At 44.6% G+C, this 18026-nt stretch overlaps 1 protein-coding gene across 2 annotated transcripts in view; it reads right to left on the bottom strand.

Annotated features, from left to right (window-relative positions):
• Window positions 1-18026, bottom strand: part of tet2 (tet methylcytosine dioxygenase 2) — a 67488-nt gene that overhangs the window by 14682 nt on the left and 34780 nt on the right. Inside the window, exons 2-3 of one of the 2 annotated variants that reach the window (XM_029160846.3) lie at window positions 11417-11646; window positions 11172-11290 (exon numbers count right to left, since the gene is read on the bottom strand). The gene's annotated coding sequence lies outside the window, so the exon portion shown is untranslated. Of the gene's footprint in view, window positions 1-6053; window positions 6712-11171; window positions 11291-11416; window positions 11647-18026 lie in introns of those variants that run through there. The other variant, XM_029160837.3, reaches the window with a different exon arrangement.

Raw genomic sequence — 18026 nt, forward strand, 5'->3', positions numbered from 1 at the left:
ATACAAAACCTGCCCGTATTTGCAGTTATAAACGCATACATGCAAACGCATGTAAATGCCGTGTGGTATCTTGATTTTTCGTGCAAGTGTATCTGTATTTTTCCCTAGAGAGCCTCCTCCCCCACCAGGAGAAGAAAGAATCTGGACAATTTACATTGTTCTTTATGTCTAACGCAAGACAGATGTGGCCAACTTGTGCCGATCCCACTGCACTCTTTGCTCGTAGCTCTTTGTCTCGTTGCCTTTTTGCATTTTGCCAACTAAAGCACTAATTGGGCAAGTGGACATGAAGTCATTGCCATTGTTCTCTCTGAAAATATTAAATATATTAGTTGGAAATTTGAGGATGTGAAAATGCAAATTGTGTGTCAAAGTGTGTTGGCCAATGCCAGCCAAACTTCTTACTTCCTATTTTATATATTTTTATAATATGTGGGAACCTACATGGAGAATAACTACAAACAAACTAAAGGCTTGAGGACAACAGTAAAATGTTACTGTATTTCTTCTTTTGTTTTTGTAACGTTGAGGGACGTCTGAAGGAGATGGAGAAGATTAGCTGGTTCCACAACCAGATGTTCACAACCATTATTAAGATCAGAGTCAACACTAATCCGGGATTATTTGATAGCGTGGTACAGGGTGTATATTTACTCCAACAGGCTGTGATGAGTGTGCTTCTTGTGAGCGTGGCTGAACTCGCTGAGCATGAAGACGATCTGAGCGAGCCTCTGCGGCCGGGGACAAACCCCACCTCGTGTGTTTCTGACATAACTTGTTTAGCAGGAACACACAAATGACACACCAGAATGTTCTGCTCTGACACTTGACACCATTTATGGTCTGTTCAGCATTTCACCATTTCTCCTGGCACACCAAGAATAAGTGACTCATTAACATATTTCTTCCATTTTTGTCAATTTAACCAATGATGTGACTAATGCTGATCTTATCTCAGCCTTTCCTCCAAATATTAAAAACACCACTAACACACATTTGTGTTGATGTGCAACGCTTTCATAGAAGATTTCAAGCCTGATCGCTGACAGAGGTTGAACATTAGCTCACATCTGACGACATAAACGTTAGTGTTAGATTTTTCTTTTTAATTGACAGAGACAGTGAAATAACTCTACACAGCATGGAATCGCACTGCCCACAGCTCACACATGTAGAGTCAAATCCCTTCCTGTGCCTTCAAGCTGCATCACAAGGAGGCTCTAATGAAGTAATGGGCTTTTGAGCGAAGCCGCTAACCTCCCCACAACCCTTCACTTTTCCTACCAACCTGCTGTCCCTGCGCCTCTCCAGCCTTTTGTCTGTGTAATAGTCAATGACTAACTTGATGAACTGTGTGCAGAGCAAAGTTAATTTCTTTCCAAGCGTTTTGTAGCCATGGCGACCATCTTAGAGCGCTCCAAAGCCCATCTGGTCTAAGCATTATCCCCAGAGACTGAGAGCAGAACGAGCCGTGCTGTGGTGTGCACATGTGCATTGATCCTGGCAGGAAATCAATCGTGCCACATATTCAGAAACCTACATTTGCACTTGCCTGAATCGACAGATTCAAAATTGCACATGCTGCACTATAAAACCTTAATTAGTCCAGTTCCAGCCCACCTTATTCTGAGTTAAGGTTGCACGATTGCAAATCAGAATAGCATTGTTCCTTGTGCTTTTTTTGAGCTTACTTGTGTTTACAGCATTTTTTTTGTCATTGTTCACTTTCCCAGCTTCTATTATAAGCAACGCAGCCAAAACCCATAGACAATGTAACACACACACACACACACACACACACACACACACACACACACACACACACACACACACACACACACACACACACACACACACACACACACACACATCTACTGAGCAAATATTTTCCCTGTTTGCATGATGCAAATCCAAACCAGCCTCCAATTAAACAGGACGTGGAGGTTACCAGTAAACAGAGGAAAAGGAAACATGGCACACAAGATGGAAGTGGAGGAATTCCGAATGGGTCAAATACCAGATGAGGTTCGAGATTAGTTCAAGAGTTAACTACAGATAGTATAACAGTCAAGTAATACAAGCAAAAAGTGAATATTCTCATTTAGAGAGAAACCCACAGTCTTTTTGTCTTAAAGGGTCTCAATGTGTGTTAACCCTCCAGACTCCAAATTTATTTAGACCTGGGGATAACGTTTGAGTGCAAATATACATACAGTAAACTGCATGGAGTTTACAGACACCAGCTGCTGTGCTCATGCAGTGCACTTAGAAACCTAATATTAAACCCCAGCAATGCCGCTCCTTCACAAGTACTTAGTGATGTCATCCAAAGCCTTTGGTAGGGCCACGCTACTCAGTGACATTGAGGACCAGCTGTCCTCCTTTGTGCTCCCTGTGGAGACAACAGAGGGTCATGGGGCCGAACCTTTTCAATGAAAGTCTTTATATGTGACAGCCATTTTAGACAAGGCTGTCTGGATGGGGAGGACTTCTTGGATATTGCACTCTCATGACAGAGCATTGCAGGTCATGTGACAAGTCAGAGCCATGGAAACTACTTTGTAGATATTGATGAAGATTAGTGAACTGTTCAGGAGAAGATGCCTTTTCCAAGAACAGCTTTTTCCAACGAACCTCGCAGAGATTAAAAGGTCTTTGTCACAGGGTTGATTTAACTGGAACCAACCTTTACACATTTAAATATCAGACTTTTAAGTGAAGGTCACAATAGGTCATTGCAACATTTGTGGGTGCCTTCACACAATTCGCTTGCTGTGTCATCACACACTGTTCATTTTTAACTGAACTAAATGGTTTTACCAAGAGCTTTGCTTTTTGTTCTGTACATATTCCATAAATAGATTTTTGCTTAGTTTGTGTGTTGAACATTTTGGGTTTTGTATGCACCAGCCTCCATGAAGCCTTGTAAATAATGCAGGTCTTTCTGCTGGAAGCCACGCGAGTCTCTCAGGCCACCCTTTCTGCTCGGCACGTTCGCCTGAGAAGCACCAGCGTAGGAAAAGGCTCGCTGTCAGCCTCGCCGCGTCGTCGCCGTACGCGTTCACTGGCTGTGATCTTAATTTCCTCTGGGTTCCCGACCGGCGTTGGGAGCGGCTCGGCGAGCGGCGGGAAGCGATGCGATTGGCTGGGAAGCGCTTACGTAACGGGTCAGCCGCCGGTCTGTGCAGAATGCCAGGCCAGTGTTTGTAAACGGAGCGGCCATGTGCGTGCTCGCACGTGGAGGAAGCTTTTGAGTCACTGCCCTCGCTGTCTCACCCCTGAGGTAAACCCTGACATCGATACACGCTCGCAAGGCCAGCGACACTCCCTCCGGCCCTGCGCCGCTCCAACGCCGCCTTATCACCCTCACTCCATAATTACGCCGCACGCCGGCTAATAACACACGCCGTGCGTAGAAAGAAAGGCAAAAGTCATGTTTGTGATTTTCAACTTGTCGAGTGTTGAGATAACATGTTCGCACATTAGACGTTACAACAACTCAAACAAAATGAATGCACAATAATGTAATGCAATGATGAATCTCAGACCAAACCCTCTGTAGCAGTGTAGGGACATCCAAGATCCTAGTTTTAGAGTTGGGTGCACATCCTGTTTGACAAACGTTAATATCTGAGAGTTTTTGAAATCTTCACATGTTGTTAAATGAACATTACACTGTAATACATTGCACAAACTTGTGGCTTTGTCCTGCTGCTCTTCCCTTGCTCACTATGAGCAAGCCGTGCCCAGACAAGGAGATCAATGCTGCACAAATCAATAGAGCACTCAGTATATTGCCATTTTGTCCTGGGAAAGCAGCCGAGCTACGGCCAACCAGCAGGTAGTGAGGTCTAAAATGTCTAACTCGCCGCCGGTTCTGCTTCTCACGCCCCGTTCGTCATTGGTGCCTCAGCCCCTGGGTAGTAATACGATGCCTGGGCTGGATAGAGTGGGGTCAGAGGTGAGGGCTTGGGCTGAGGGCTTAGGTAATGTAAGTGGACAGCATTGTTGTAGAACGCTATGGCAACTGGACATTCTTCCCAAAGGTGATATTGTCTTTACCCTGGGAGTGACATAAAGGGAACTCAGAGCCATGACGAAAGAGCAGTCCAACCACGCAGCTTTATCTGTAGGTGTAGATAGATGAGAGAAGCTATGTGCATGTGATTGATCTAGCTGGCCCTTCCCCCAGTCACCTCCTATAGCTCATTAAGGTGCCGGTGCCCTTTCTGCTGCTTGTGTGCACGCAGAGACTCCAGAAAACACCTCCAGTGAGATAGTGATCTTTGAATTTTGGATTAGCCTGTGCAAAGGAGAAACATACATTGGCTAAACACGAGTGTTGACACTGCACAGTCAATGAGCACGTTTGGTGTCAGGAGGGGCCCGGCGGCTCACTGGGTGTAAAAATAGGACGATCTTCCACAACAAGCACATACTTAGTGTACTATATGCAGCGTGTGTAGAGCCTCAGACATTTTTTCCTGCTTCATCTTGTTACTACGATCACTACTCACTCCCAGGTACTGTGCAGTACCACACTGATATTGATTAAAAACAACGCTGGAGTCCTGCTTCACTCCTGCAGGCAGCCGTCATTGTTCTCACAGGCATGTCTTTACTGTGTTTTCCACCTGAGGCCATGCCGTGATTACATTACGACTGCAGTCAGCAGAATATACAAGCCCAATACACAAAGCTGACGGAGATCTGTTATATTCTAATGAGCTATTTAGATGTTAATCTTGAAGTAGCACCTAGTGAATTCAGGGGAAAAAAAGCTAAGAACTAATGAGCTATTTGCTGATGGAGCTGAGCTCTGATGTCTTTTAATCTGAATCACCGTGTCGTTATCACGTCCTTAACTATCACATTTCTCAGTACTGATACAGAACTGTGGTGGGAGCTATCTTCCAGATATGGCTCCACTTTATGCCCCTATCTCTGCACATATTTGGTCGCCATGATGTTTTTCTACACTTGCCACTTTTAAAATGATTATAGGTCAAGCACTAAAAGAAGCATGCATGCACACATTGCCCCTTGTGATGTCAATAATGCAGTCTGTGTCCAAAACAACAGACCCAACTGTTGTGATATTTACCTGCTTATATTATAGAAAACGGTTCCACTATAGTTTTTGTTGGTTTAGGTTTGGTCAGTTTTCTTATCTTTGTTGTAGCAACAGACCTTTGTTTAGCCTGTAGTAAAAACTGCTCCAGCATTAGTATTCACTTAATGGTGCAGCAGGATTGGATTTCAGTTCCTTCAGCGCATTCTGACCTTGTCTGCCTTCATTTCACTCTCCCACCACAATTCCTCTCGTTTGCTTTTCTTTGGATTTGCCACTGTGTCTACTTATCATTCTGGGCTAAAAGAAGCAGAGCTGATTCACAGGGATACAAAAATCCAGAAGCTATTTCAGCTCCACTGGTGTGTAGACAAATATACACTCACTTGACTCGTCCAGGTTGGACTTTTAGTGTCCTACATACAGCCTCCCTCCAGGGCAGCACCAACTACACACAAAACAAACTGCAGGGACCAACAGCCTAATAAAAATATCACCTTCCTGTATTCATCTTTAATTACATGTTAACAGAAGGTTTCCACTCATGAAAGCTCACACTCATGAAATAACACACTTTATAACACGCTCAAACACTTTTAATAATATGTGGCCGACAAAAAAAAAGAAAAGAATTAGTGCCTAAGGAAAGAAGGAGAACGTTACACATGCAAACGTCCTGAACAAGCAGTCTAGGCTAACACCATTTTCTATGATGCATTCAAAGGCGTCAAGGAAGCTGAGTGAACACATAGAAAGACAGAAGGTGTGTATCAGTATCAGCTGGCAGAAAAAGAAAGAATATTGTCAGCCATGTTGGAGAAGCTTTATCTAATATCCCCTCATTATGTTGGCTCTTGCCTTTAAGGTGGGGGTGGGGGGCTTTGCTACGTCTCGCCGGATTCATAATCTACTCAAATATATATACACGCGCTTGAGGGGAAAGGTGAAAGTCTGGTAATAGCACACTTGAGCAAATTCTCACCTCCTTTTCAAGTCCCTCCACTTTGTAGAAATTCCAACAAACCGTCTGGATCTCCTCTTTAACCAATCCTAAAGGGCAGCCATCTTGCCTCCTTCTGTTCTTCTATGAAACAGACTATCCTCCACATCAATATTCATGGAAACCAGTCTGACGTCGGCTCTCATCATCAGGAGCAGCCCTGGTGTCGCTGTTTGCCGGCAAGGAGAAAGCCGCTCATGTGGCTCGGGTGCGAGGCAGCACGGGCGGAACGAGACGTCGCCGGTCCGGCGGAGGAGCCTCGCTTTGCTGGCAAAGTCGGATAATCAAAAAATAACTTTCCTGCTGAGTCCTTCCCACACAAAGAGACAGGCTTTCTTTGCGCCCTCTGCTCCCTCCTCTTTTTTTTCCCCTTCTTCTCTCAGCCGCACACAATAGTGAACACTATGGCTATGGCTGGCCCCAAGCACTGGACTGGATTTAGTTAGCAGGACCCGACTCCACCCCCCCAGTGCAAATTATGTTGAAAATAACACTGGTTTCAACTGTCTGACTAAGATGCCTCCGCCCCCTTCCTTTTTTCAGACAGGAAGCCAAGTGACTCAGGGTTTTTCCCTCCACGGTCTCTGCACTTCCTTCTTTCATTTTCTTTCTTCCTCTGTCACTGCCTCCACAAGTTCCCCCTTTGGGGTTACACCACCGGGCTCCAAGGGTATTACAACAATCAGCCGAAGCCCATCTGGAGCCCGACCGGTTGGGCAATGTGCTCATTTCCAACGGCCGCGTCTTATTTTGACACACCCTGACTGCCTGGCTCAGTGCTTTGCCAGGACCCACCTCTCGTTGACACTGGCCACGTGGGGCTTGAAAGAGATAGAGACACCAGTGTGAGAGTGGAAAGGGCTCAAGGCACTTTAAAAGACAAATTCAACCCCAAGGTGTTGAAATACAAACGCCTTTTTAGTGAGGAAACTATGAAAACTACACCCGTGGCTGTTGTTGCAGGTTCTCTTTAGATATGTGTAGGTTCCTTTTTTTATTTCTGCTATGTTTACTTTAAAGTGATTTCCAGTGATGCCATCGATTGACAGGAAAATACTGATTAGTGTGTCACCATTCATTTACCCAGAGCACTCAGCAGTGAGTAAATCCTCCGTTCGTTTCAACATTTAATTCTTTCTCTAGTAACAGGTGGGACTTATCTGAAAATAATCTGCCTTTAGCTGCTGTGTAGGCTTAGAAATCAGACCCCACCTCTTTCCCAGCAGCCCTTGCCTGGCTGCCGTGACATTTGTTGACTCAATAGTTTCAGACCCAGAGCAGAAAAGGAGATTTGTTTTTACACCGATGGGGGAGGGGAAGAGTGGGAGGAAGAAGGAGTCACTCAAACCAAATACCAAACAGACCCTTTAACTTCTAGTCCGACCGCTTTTCAGACACAGCTCATTGTTGAAGGTGACTTTTAAAACTCCAAGTGTCTTAATAATGTTAACTGTGTCAGTCTTTTTGGGAACGGTTTACTGGCCCTGCAGCATTCAGAAGTATGAAGAGCACACCCCCTTTAAATCTGAGTCGGCTACAAAGGTGGAGCTGCGCTGTGGAAAAAAGTTCCTGTTGTCGTCGTCTTCTTGGCACATTTTTAAAAAGCATCCAAACGTTTTGATGGAATAAGATGAATCCAGGAGTCTAATAACAGAGGGCTGTTCATAGTTGTGTTATTTCTAGCTATTAGCCCACTCATTTGATGGTAAGGAGGACTTCTAAGATAAGATAATAAAGGAGGATCCTCAGATTACTTATATTATTACAAAATGCTGTTGAGCAAGGCAGTAAATCTAGCAGCGCACCGGTGAAGTACTGTTGCTGCAGGGCTTCTGCTCAGCCTCCTTCTACTGCCCCGCTCCCTCAGGCTCCTGCTGTAAACAACAAAGTTACCCCGTCTGGGAAAATAATTCCAAATGCACATAAATGTTGACAGGCGTGTCCACGTCCACATAGGCTTAAAAAAAACTAACTTCCTAAATACGTTTGAGGATTTTTCATCTCTGAATTAATGAATCTAAATTCGCAGCCGCGGCGCTGATTCATGAAACGCATCTCGCATGCAGCTTGAAACAGAATCAATTTGCCGCGTGTGCTGTGAGCAGTCAGTGAAGCAGCGGAGCCGTGCACCGGCCGGCCACATCATAAGTGCAGCGTAGCCTGGAAATCAGAGATTATCTCTGATTTACTCACCTTGTCCCGTTTCAAAGGGACGGAGGCATGTGTCGTGGGCTCATCCGTAAACACTGAGCCGTGGCCTCATGCTGACACTGGGTCATCAAAATTTAGGCACACTTCTCACTTGACTGATTTCACACCTAGAGATTAAAGCACCAGTGAGGGTGTTTTTTTTCTCCGGGAGGCCCAATGCTGTTGTTGATTTATGCTAAACAGGACAAAGACAGGAGCCTCCGGGCCTCTCGGGTCAGAGATCTGGGCTTCTGCCTTTAAGACGCCTGTTTATCCTCCAACTGGCTGAGCAGGTTGGTGTACACCTTTCTGCAAATTATGGGTATGATCAAACTGCTTGGTGAAAACCAAAGTAAGGTGAGTCATGCTGCTAACGATTTTTTACTTGCCATGTAAAAATGGAACCGACTCATTGCCTAACGCTGGATCCCCAGAGTCTACTGCTGAAATGCACCAAGCTGCTTTGTAAAATCCGCTCTCTTACTGTAGGCCTCTTTGCTACACTTTAAATATTTGCTCTTGGAGCTGAATTCACCAGCTTGATGCTGTATTTACATTATGTCAGTACTGTCAGATGTAAATGTGAGGTCGCCTCACTTTGGACAGAATGCTTTACTGCTGTGAAATGTTGTATTTTTCTGTTTGGTGTGAATCATTTGTTACTAGATGAGGCGAAGGCCGGTTTGTGATGGAAGCATTGATTTATGGCTTGCTTCCTTCACCCTGGTCTGGTGGGAGATAAAGGCGCCATCTGAGGCGCGACACGGCTACTGAAGCTCTTAGCGGAGCTGAGAAAAGCGGCACTTCTCACAATCGCCAGTCGCATTAGCACACGTCTCACCTGGGGCAATCTAAACACAAACTCTTTATGTAGGGTAATAACAACATATCCTCTGTTTGAGCCCAATACACAAGTGACCGACCACAGGATTCCCTCCTAACAAGATGTTACCCACTGCTGCCCCTCCTCCTCTACTTATCTTAAAAGACAAGAGAGAGTCGTTAGTGTGGATCTCACATTGTCTAATTGTTTAAGCCACAGCGAGGGGTCTGAGGCAAAGTGGAGGACACAGAAAGAGAGGGAGAGTAACTGGAAAACGTATTTAGCAGTTTCAACCTCCAGAGCTGTTGGGAGTTTTGCTGATATGAACTATATTACAATTCCTGCATGTCTTCCATTGCAGGACTCTTGTCCCACTTCACAGGCCCTTTGTGTCTAACAATGGACAGTGTGCTCCCTTAGCACAGCAGGGTAGGACAAGGCCAGTCGCAGCCTGCTGCTGTTCCCGTGGTGACCAACTGCTTCTTAAAGGTTTAAGAGCTGGTTCCCGCATTTAAAATGCAGGTGCTTCCATCCTCCCATTACACACTGCCCCCAGCTCAAGCCTCCTTAGGCAGAGCCCTCTATGGAGTGGGAAGCTCTTTTTTCACCAGCTGGATGCTTCTCACCCACTTCTGCAGCCCACAGTCCCAGAGGGCAATGATCGTCTGCTCCCTGCTGCTGTCGGACACTTTCTTTAGACTTTAAACCCGAAAGAGGAAAGAGAGCATAGCCACAGTCTGTGGTTATTGAAAGGTTTCACTTTGAAAGACATAAAACGACATATAAAATAAATAAATCACATAAATAATCATGGGCTGAGAAATAAATTTGCAATTATTACCTGCTTTATCTCTCAAGTTTGGAAACATTTTAAGATTCACAGTTCAAAGTTTGTGTCGTTTGACATGGAGTCAATGATGACCCCTGCTGGTGAAGCATTGTGACCCACAAAGCAGCTCATCCTCTAGGTTGTGTATCAGAAGCAAACTACTGTACACATTCATTTCTTTTGGTTTGGATCAAATTTGATCACAAACAGTGAAACCACACTGCAGATTTGACATCCTCCCCAAAAACCTGGAGTTTACATGAATATAGTGGGAACATTTGACAATGAACCAAAGGTTTATCTCACATATTTGCTAAACTTGTGATAACCAGTCTATCAGGAGGGTCTTTTTCCCATAATACAGTACCTGGCTGATTTTGTTAAACCAATGGCACACAGAACATTCACGTTTTTTATTATCATGCTGATATGAATCAAATCCATTTGAAAGCTGAGACTTGTTAAGTTGCTCCAATTCAAAGTGAATGAATGGCAGCCTGTAAATGTATCTGTCACAGTTCCTCTGCACGTTGCCTTGTGTCAAAGAATTCTGTCATTTCATTTCTTATTTTAACCCTAATCTAATGCATCATAAAGTAAATGAACCATGTACAGAATTGTTTGCAGTGACATTTCTTCCAGCAGAGAGGTGATTTGTGGAACACAAATGAGATTCGCCTCCGTGCAGACAGCTGGCACTTGACATCTGTGACAGTTTTAATGTCGCATCACACCACGGTGGCCTTGAACGGTGCACATGCTGCCTGCACAACATCCTGATCCAGCACCCTCCTACAGGTGGCTCTCGACACATCACAGGCCCCACACGCTGGAGGACACGCATGGCTTTAAATAAATCCACCAAATGAGAGAACATCTGCTTTAGGAAAGGCGTTCCACATTAACGGTCAGATTGTAAGCATTCAGATTGTCTATGGTGGGCCTACACCATGTCCCCAGCATGAATCCTGCGTCTATGAGCCAGAAAAACGAGATTCTCTTCGTCTTACACAGGAATGCTGCTGCTTCTAAACATTAAACTTTTACACCCAGTCGAGGATCTGCGAGGTTTGTATAGGTAGGAGGCTAAACAATGCACTCGCTCAGCTCGTTCGTCTGGCTGGAAGAATGCACCACGAGCCTGTTGAGCTCAAACAGCCGCACAGCTGCTGCAGCAGTTGCCTGCTCCCCGCTTATCGAGGCACTGGCAGCTGAGACGGTCCTTCTAGATAGCACAGACATGAAATCATCCCCTCACCTGCTCCAGGCTTGGTTCAGCATGACGAGCACCCGGTGCAACAAACGCCCCCGGCCATGTTGTCTATCACCAGACAAACCTCCCTTCCTCTGAACCGCTGAACCATAAAGCACTTAAACCTGACAGGAAATAAAAATAGATAAGGCAAAGCCATGATTTCTTTTTTTTTTTTACTTGCAAAACGCAACCATATGTGATGATGGCAGCGATTAGGCTCAGATTAAAGCATCCAGTGTAGAACTCACCCAGACGAGAAGGCACAGTGTGGCATTAAGGTAATTATGCCGAGGTTTTGCAGCAGCGAAGATGTGCTTGTGACTCAGAGTACGCAGCGTAACAGCTGTGCCGTGACACATAAGCCCCCCTCCGCAGCCCATCGCTGATTGTGGCAAGTCCTTGGCTGTGACCTTCCTCTCCCTCTGCCCACGCTGTTGTGAGCAGAGATAGTTGACGATCAATTTGAGCTGCGCGTGAGCTGTGGAGGAAGACGGCATATGGTTAGACGTGATTTACACATAAACACCAACACTTCCCTGATATGTTCCTCTCCTCCTCCACTCCCAAACATACAAACATCCACTTACATAAATTATTATGCATAGTGCTGCTGCAGATATTCCTACCTGACATATGGATGAACAAAGAACACACACCTGAGTTTAACCAAACCAAGTTTGTTTTGTGTCGTGAATATGAGTTAAGACCATTTTGAGACTAAAACAAGTAAGTGAAGTATCTGATTCAATAGACACAGAAAAAAGCATGTAACAAATCATCTCTTCATCGTGCCTCCTGTTGGTGGGTGGGATATAATAGGCAGCAAGAGAACATTTTGTCCTCAAAGTTGACGTGAACTGAGAGAATCTGAGAAGGGCCACATTGTGACGGCTGGATGACTGGGTCAGAACATCTCCCAACTCGGCATGTATCAAAAATAGTCCAAGGAAGACAGTGCTGATTGATGCACATGCAGGGTCTGGTCCAATACTGTAGACGGGACCCTGTGGCGTTAATTGGTGAAGGACTTAATGCTGGTTATGACTGAATGGTGTCAGAATACGCAGTGCCTTAAAGGTTGTTCCTTAACGTGGGTGGACAGCCAGCAGTTAGAGTCAGTCAGGGTGCACAAACTGTCCCCTGTCACACCATAAGCATCAAAACTGGACCATGGAGCAATGGAAGAAGGGACTGGTCTGATGAATCACATCAATTAACATTGTGTGTGTGCATCTCTAACCTGGTAAGCTGCATGGACCATGGGGAGAAGTCAAGCCAGCAGAATTCTGTTTCTTATTACTGCATGGGTCTTACAACTATGTCATGCAGCGATGATGTTTGAATCAGTGGGATGTGCTTCAGCCTTTGACCTGCAGTTACGATTCTGCTGCACCGGAGGTTGGAGATGAGTCAGATTATCGAGTGCCGAACGCTGTGTAAAACCCCGATGCTTTGTAGTCGTCTGATGTGGCTTTGATAAAAGCGTAGTCTGAGCAGGCTGGACCGCCTGTGCAGAGAGGTCAAACAAACAGGGGATTTGAGCTGCCAACACAATCCCATGTATTCTGGTCAAGGTCGGGGCAGATGAGAGATTAGTAGAAACGTCAAAATGAGAAAATCAAAAACCACCGCTTTTGTTTCAATTATCCAAACAAGGGTACAATCAAAACAAGCAGGTCAACAAATGAGGTGTAGAGGGTTTGTTTCTGTGGATGTGTTTGGGTTGTTTGGGACTTTTACTAAAAAAATAATAAATACATGTCATAATGTCATTAATATGATCAAATATTTAATTCTGTAACAATGCTCCTTGGATCCAAATTTTTTATCTTTCATGTTTATCCTAATTAGAGGTGATTTCACCTGCTTCTTTAGAAAACTTTGTCTTAGGAAAAATATCCAGCACTGGTGGGTTTTCAGCTCTCTCTGACCCAGAGCTTCCCTATAATGCCATTTTCTAAAGGAGGTATGGTCTAAATGATTTCCTGTGTTAATGCAATGGGGTTTGGCCAGCTCCAAGGCAATCGCACTGGTCTCATTAGGTTTTCCAGTCATGAAAGCAGTGAAAAAGGAAAAGCGCTGAATCGGGTCGTTAAATACCTCATCAAAGAGGTGTGTCTCTGGTCTCTCGTTCACAGTTAGACGACGCCAAACGCTCCTCTATTATAGGAGGAGGGGAGCCGGGTTTTTGCAGCAGGAAGTCAGTCAGTGTTTGCTTGTAAGTCTATCTTTGTGTTTAATTACAGAGATAAAAAAGAGACATAGATAGATAGACATACAATACAAAAGAAATTTTTACATATACAAAGATATATTTTTGTCTTTATTTACAGAATCTGGAGGGAAACATGGACATGGGAGCATTTTTTTTTAATTTTAAGTTGCTGGATACAAACCATAAGTCACCTGATTCTTGGCCATTTTATTCTCACACAGGTCTAATAAGCAGCCATTAAAAATTCAATCTAAAAGTGCATTTCTATGCAGATAAATCCAACCGTGATTCTTCCACCACAGAACACCTTAAATATCTGAATGCTAAGCAGATAGAAATTCTAGATGCGTTACCTTTATAGATGGCTGTGATATACATTACTTACGTACATCAAATATCCACTAGAGGGCAATGTGTCCAATGCATTCGGTCTGATGTCACAGGTTTCATAAGGAGGACAAACCCACACAAAGAGAAATGACAAAAGCTGTTATTGCACCATGTGCAGATTAGAGGAGCGAAGCACCCTGAAATCTGATCATTACTCTGATATGATTTTTTGCCTTCTCCAGCGAGTGGGATATGTATTATTATTTTCACCATTGCTCTTTGCACCTGATTATTGAGCAATTTCCAGGTGGTGCGTTGAATTTGACAGTGTCCACCTCGCAGTGTTAGATTACAAATTGAATCTAATTCCACTGTCTGATTTATCAGTGATGTAAATGTGACGACAGCATTAATATATTATTGGTTCTTTATTAGCAACGATTATGTTGGAGCAAAATAAAAATATAAAATAAGGCATCGAATTTAGAGAAATAATTATTTTACTACCAGTAAAATGTAGTTTTGGTTTACAGGAGGAACCTGCCTGCTTCCCTTTGCGTTATATTTCTGCTTTCGCCCTCTCTGTGTGTCCCCCTCCTCCCATCTCCCCCCCACCCTCCTGTGGGATCATGGGAATTGTGCAAGTAGCGTGCCGTTCCACGCTCTGCCCGCGGCGCTCTAGGAGGAGGCGTGCAGTAATGACCTGTTCCTCAGCTCGCTCGCCATCATCGCCCTCACAATTAATTCCCGCCTTGCATTCCTCCGCGGTGGCGGCGGAGGGGGCGGGTGGGAGTGTGGGCTCCCTCATTAGTGCGCCTTGTAATGTGTCTGGCAGCGGTTCTCATCCTGCCACTTCTGCCCTTCCACTGCTGCTACCATGTTTGTTTTATGGATGTGCTCCCCTGCCTCGCGGAATGACTGACACAGAATGTAAAAGTGTGACTGGTCTGTGTCTTTATCCATCAGGGCTCCAGGAAGCACATGAATACACCCTTCACACGTGTGACATGGGAGGGAATATTTCAGTAGGTTATTTCAGGTCCATCTGGATGGAGCGGGAACCTGTTCACAACAAACACGGTTCATGGAAATATCTGCGCCACTGTCACATTATAAAGACACTTAGGATCAGGTGATGACATTTTGAAGGACCGGTGGCACCAAACTCAGGTTAAGCGCTGAACTTTTAAACCGAGCGGAGCAGAGTATGACCTGGAATTCAACTCTGAGCTTGACCAAGGATTTTTTATAGTTTCATCCTGCGCTGGTCGGCTTCACACAGCTGGTTAGTCTGCATATTGTCCAGGTCGAAAATAGGAAAGTATAGCGACGCAGATGGCAAAGAAGCTCATGCTGTGACATTTTTAAATGTTTAAAATGTTCTGTGAACCAGAAAGTCTAAAATCAAATTTGAGTACTTTCATATTTCTTTGTGTTTTTTATTAATATAAATGTGCATCTTGTATCAGAAGGTACCTGCAGTGCACTTTACACATCAGGAACCAATCAAAGTAAAGCACTACCTGTCATAGTAACGTTCATCTGGAGACGATGCGTCCTGAGGAAACTGTTCGTACAGAAAAACTCCTCCACGTTTCTACAACATGTATCTCATTCACCGTCCAAGTTGCTTCAGACTGTTTTGCTCTGTTGCATTGATTTCTGTGCTGCCATTGTGCAGACCGACAGATTTAGCCTCTGCTTTTGTGGACCCTGTCAAAGCCAAAGCTCTGGCTCAGAGGCTCAGAGTCAACACATAGATAAATTGAGGCTAATTCTGCCTGCCTGAAAATATATAACAAGTTGTGTTCATCTCATCTACTACTGATGAAATGATTAAGGTGATAAATGGGCCTGATAGAGTCTGTTTGTACAGTGTGAAAATCTTTTTCTTGTGTTTAAAGGGTTGTTTGATAGTCTGGACTAGACCTAGATCTCAGAACCTCTGTCTGCTCTACTAAAACTGTACAACCACGCACATATTACAGAATAGAAGTCGCTTTAGTTCAACAGTTCAGTTCACAGCACTGGAGGATTTACTGACACTTCCCTTTAACCTGTTCTGGTCCCGGTGCAGGTCGAACTGAGATAATGGAAACACATTACGACCACGTGTAAATGCAAAGGTCTGCGATGAGGAGCTTTATCATTTACTAAACAGTATACTGATACACAGGCCATATCTGGTAATACGCTATAAGATCTAAATATGAATTAGTTGCAGCTGCCGATAACGGGGCAGATGTAAACACTCAAAACAGAGTCGCGTCGTGAATGTGACTTACGGACTTAAGCGGGCGCTTCCGAGATGTTTATATTTGCCGAAGCCGTTTGCTCTCTCTCACACTGACAGATGAGTGTGGCAACTGTGTTTGCACGCACTGGCAAAAAAAGTTGTTTCCTGGTTCATAAAGAGAGACACTTCCAATTAAAGAATGTGTCTGTGTTTAGGTTTGTGTTTGCGGAGCGGTTTGTTTTGAACTGGGTGGCTGCTTTAATGTCTGAAAGAAGAAAAGGACGTTTCATACCTCGGGGCTCTGCGGAGTAAATGCCAAAATCATATGTTCAGTATTTGTCTTAAGTCATTACTTTTTGCATATTATGACAGTTTGGGGCCTGAATCCAGAAGTCAGAATGGACTGGGAGACATTCAGGCACTAATTTGTCATGGTGAGAGTTTTACAGTGTCTGACATTCATTTTGCACAAACCACAGCATTGTCATTAGACCCTCAACTCTGCCTCTAGAATCCAGCTCTATTTATCGTCCCTGATCAGCCTAATAGGGCCTGACACTAAACAAGGATCATTATTGTGTTAGTGTTTACATTCATGTAGCAGGACAGCCCTGTGACAGGTTACAGCTATTATTGATTGTGGGCTGTACTGTAGCTTTTAATCCCAACTAATGACTTTTGTCACCTGCAAACGCTGCTGTTCAGGCCGTAACGGTGTCAGGCTGTCAAAACTTTACCATTGCATCATTACAACTAATGCTTTTAATATTTCAAATGATCGGCCTTTTATGTCTGCACACTCAAATGAGCTCATAATTAAAGTAATCTATGCTACAAGAAGCTTCAGTCTTTTTTGACTTGTCTGAAATTTAGAACAAGAAGGAAACAGCAGCATAGAACGTTCATGCACCTAAATCATGTGCGGTGGTGGATTCATCTGAAGAGTGAATGTAAGTCTAATACTGGCTGGTGCACAGTGTACTAAATAAAAATATATATATATATATATATATTACTAGAAATCTCCAGTATCATTTCTTGGGTCTGAATTGAATTTTAAAAGCGGATACATCGTCAGAATATAACAGAACTCGGATGCTTTGAGCGCTGGATGTCACCATGCGTATAGGTGCTGTCATCTGCACCAGCCTGTGCAGCAGGAGTCGGTTTTCCTCATGCAAAGCTACTAACTGGATAATTAAGGGTGCTCCCTACACTCCAATTAGCAGGCGACGGCGAAGGGAGGAGGGATCGCTCGACTGTGTCGGGAGAAAAGCGCCGTACAAGCGGGCGATACACATCAAGTCGCAGCAGAAGGCTAATGTGCGTGAGGTGAGGGCAGTACACATTACCGCCTGAAGGAGGAAATGAGGCAGGTCTCTGAATAAATACCACCAAGGTTGGTGCCGCATCGCTGCCAGACCTATAATCTCATACTGTTTATTCTCGTTCTCACTCATTCCCGTCTTGCCTGTGCCTCACTCTTCATGCCGTAAAGGCCTCAGCGAGATTCTGCTTAGCACCCCAGCCTGTGAGAGCCCATCAGAACATCCCCTCGTTTTCACATTTCCACTAATAAACAAATGTGACTCTGTTGTGCTCTTTGTCTTAATAGACAAATCTATCCTCTATGTATTTGGGGCTCCCAAGAAAAATCATAATGAAATCCAGGAGGATTTTTGTATTATACGGAGAGTATTCATGTGTCTTCTCCGTCTTTCCCCTGAGAGCGCTCAAGCTCGGATCAAATTGAGACAGATGAATCAATGGCTTCACACCATCACCCCTCAAACACCCATATCTTATGCCTCCGCTACCTCCGTGATTCTGCTTCCATCGACCAAATGCGGGCTACATTCAAATCTGGGGTCATTAATTACGCCTCCAAGTTCAGCTGAAAACCCAGCGAGAGAGAGAGGGAGGAGCAGACGCGCAGGGAGCACACACAGAGGAACAAAGGCCTGCCACAAGGGTTCAAGCCTCCCACCGCTAGAGCCCTGCATAGAGCCGTGGCTCTGCAGACCGAGCTTTAGACCACCTAGGCAGATTTCCCCTGGGGGCTATTATCGCCCGCAAG

This window comes from Betta splendens, chromosome 1 (assembly GCF_900634795.4).
Source record: "Betta splendens chromosome 1, fBetSpl5.4, whole genome shotgun sequence".
Taxonomy (NCBI): Eukaryota; Metazoa; Chordata; class Actinopteri; order Anabantiformes; family Osphronemidae; genus Betta; species Betta splendens.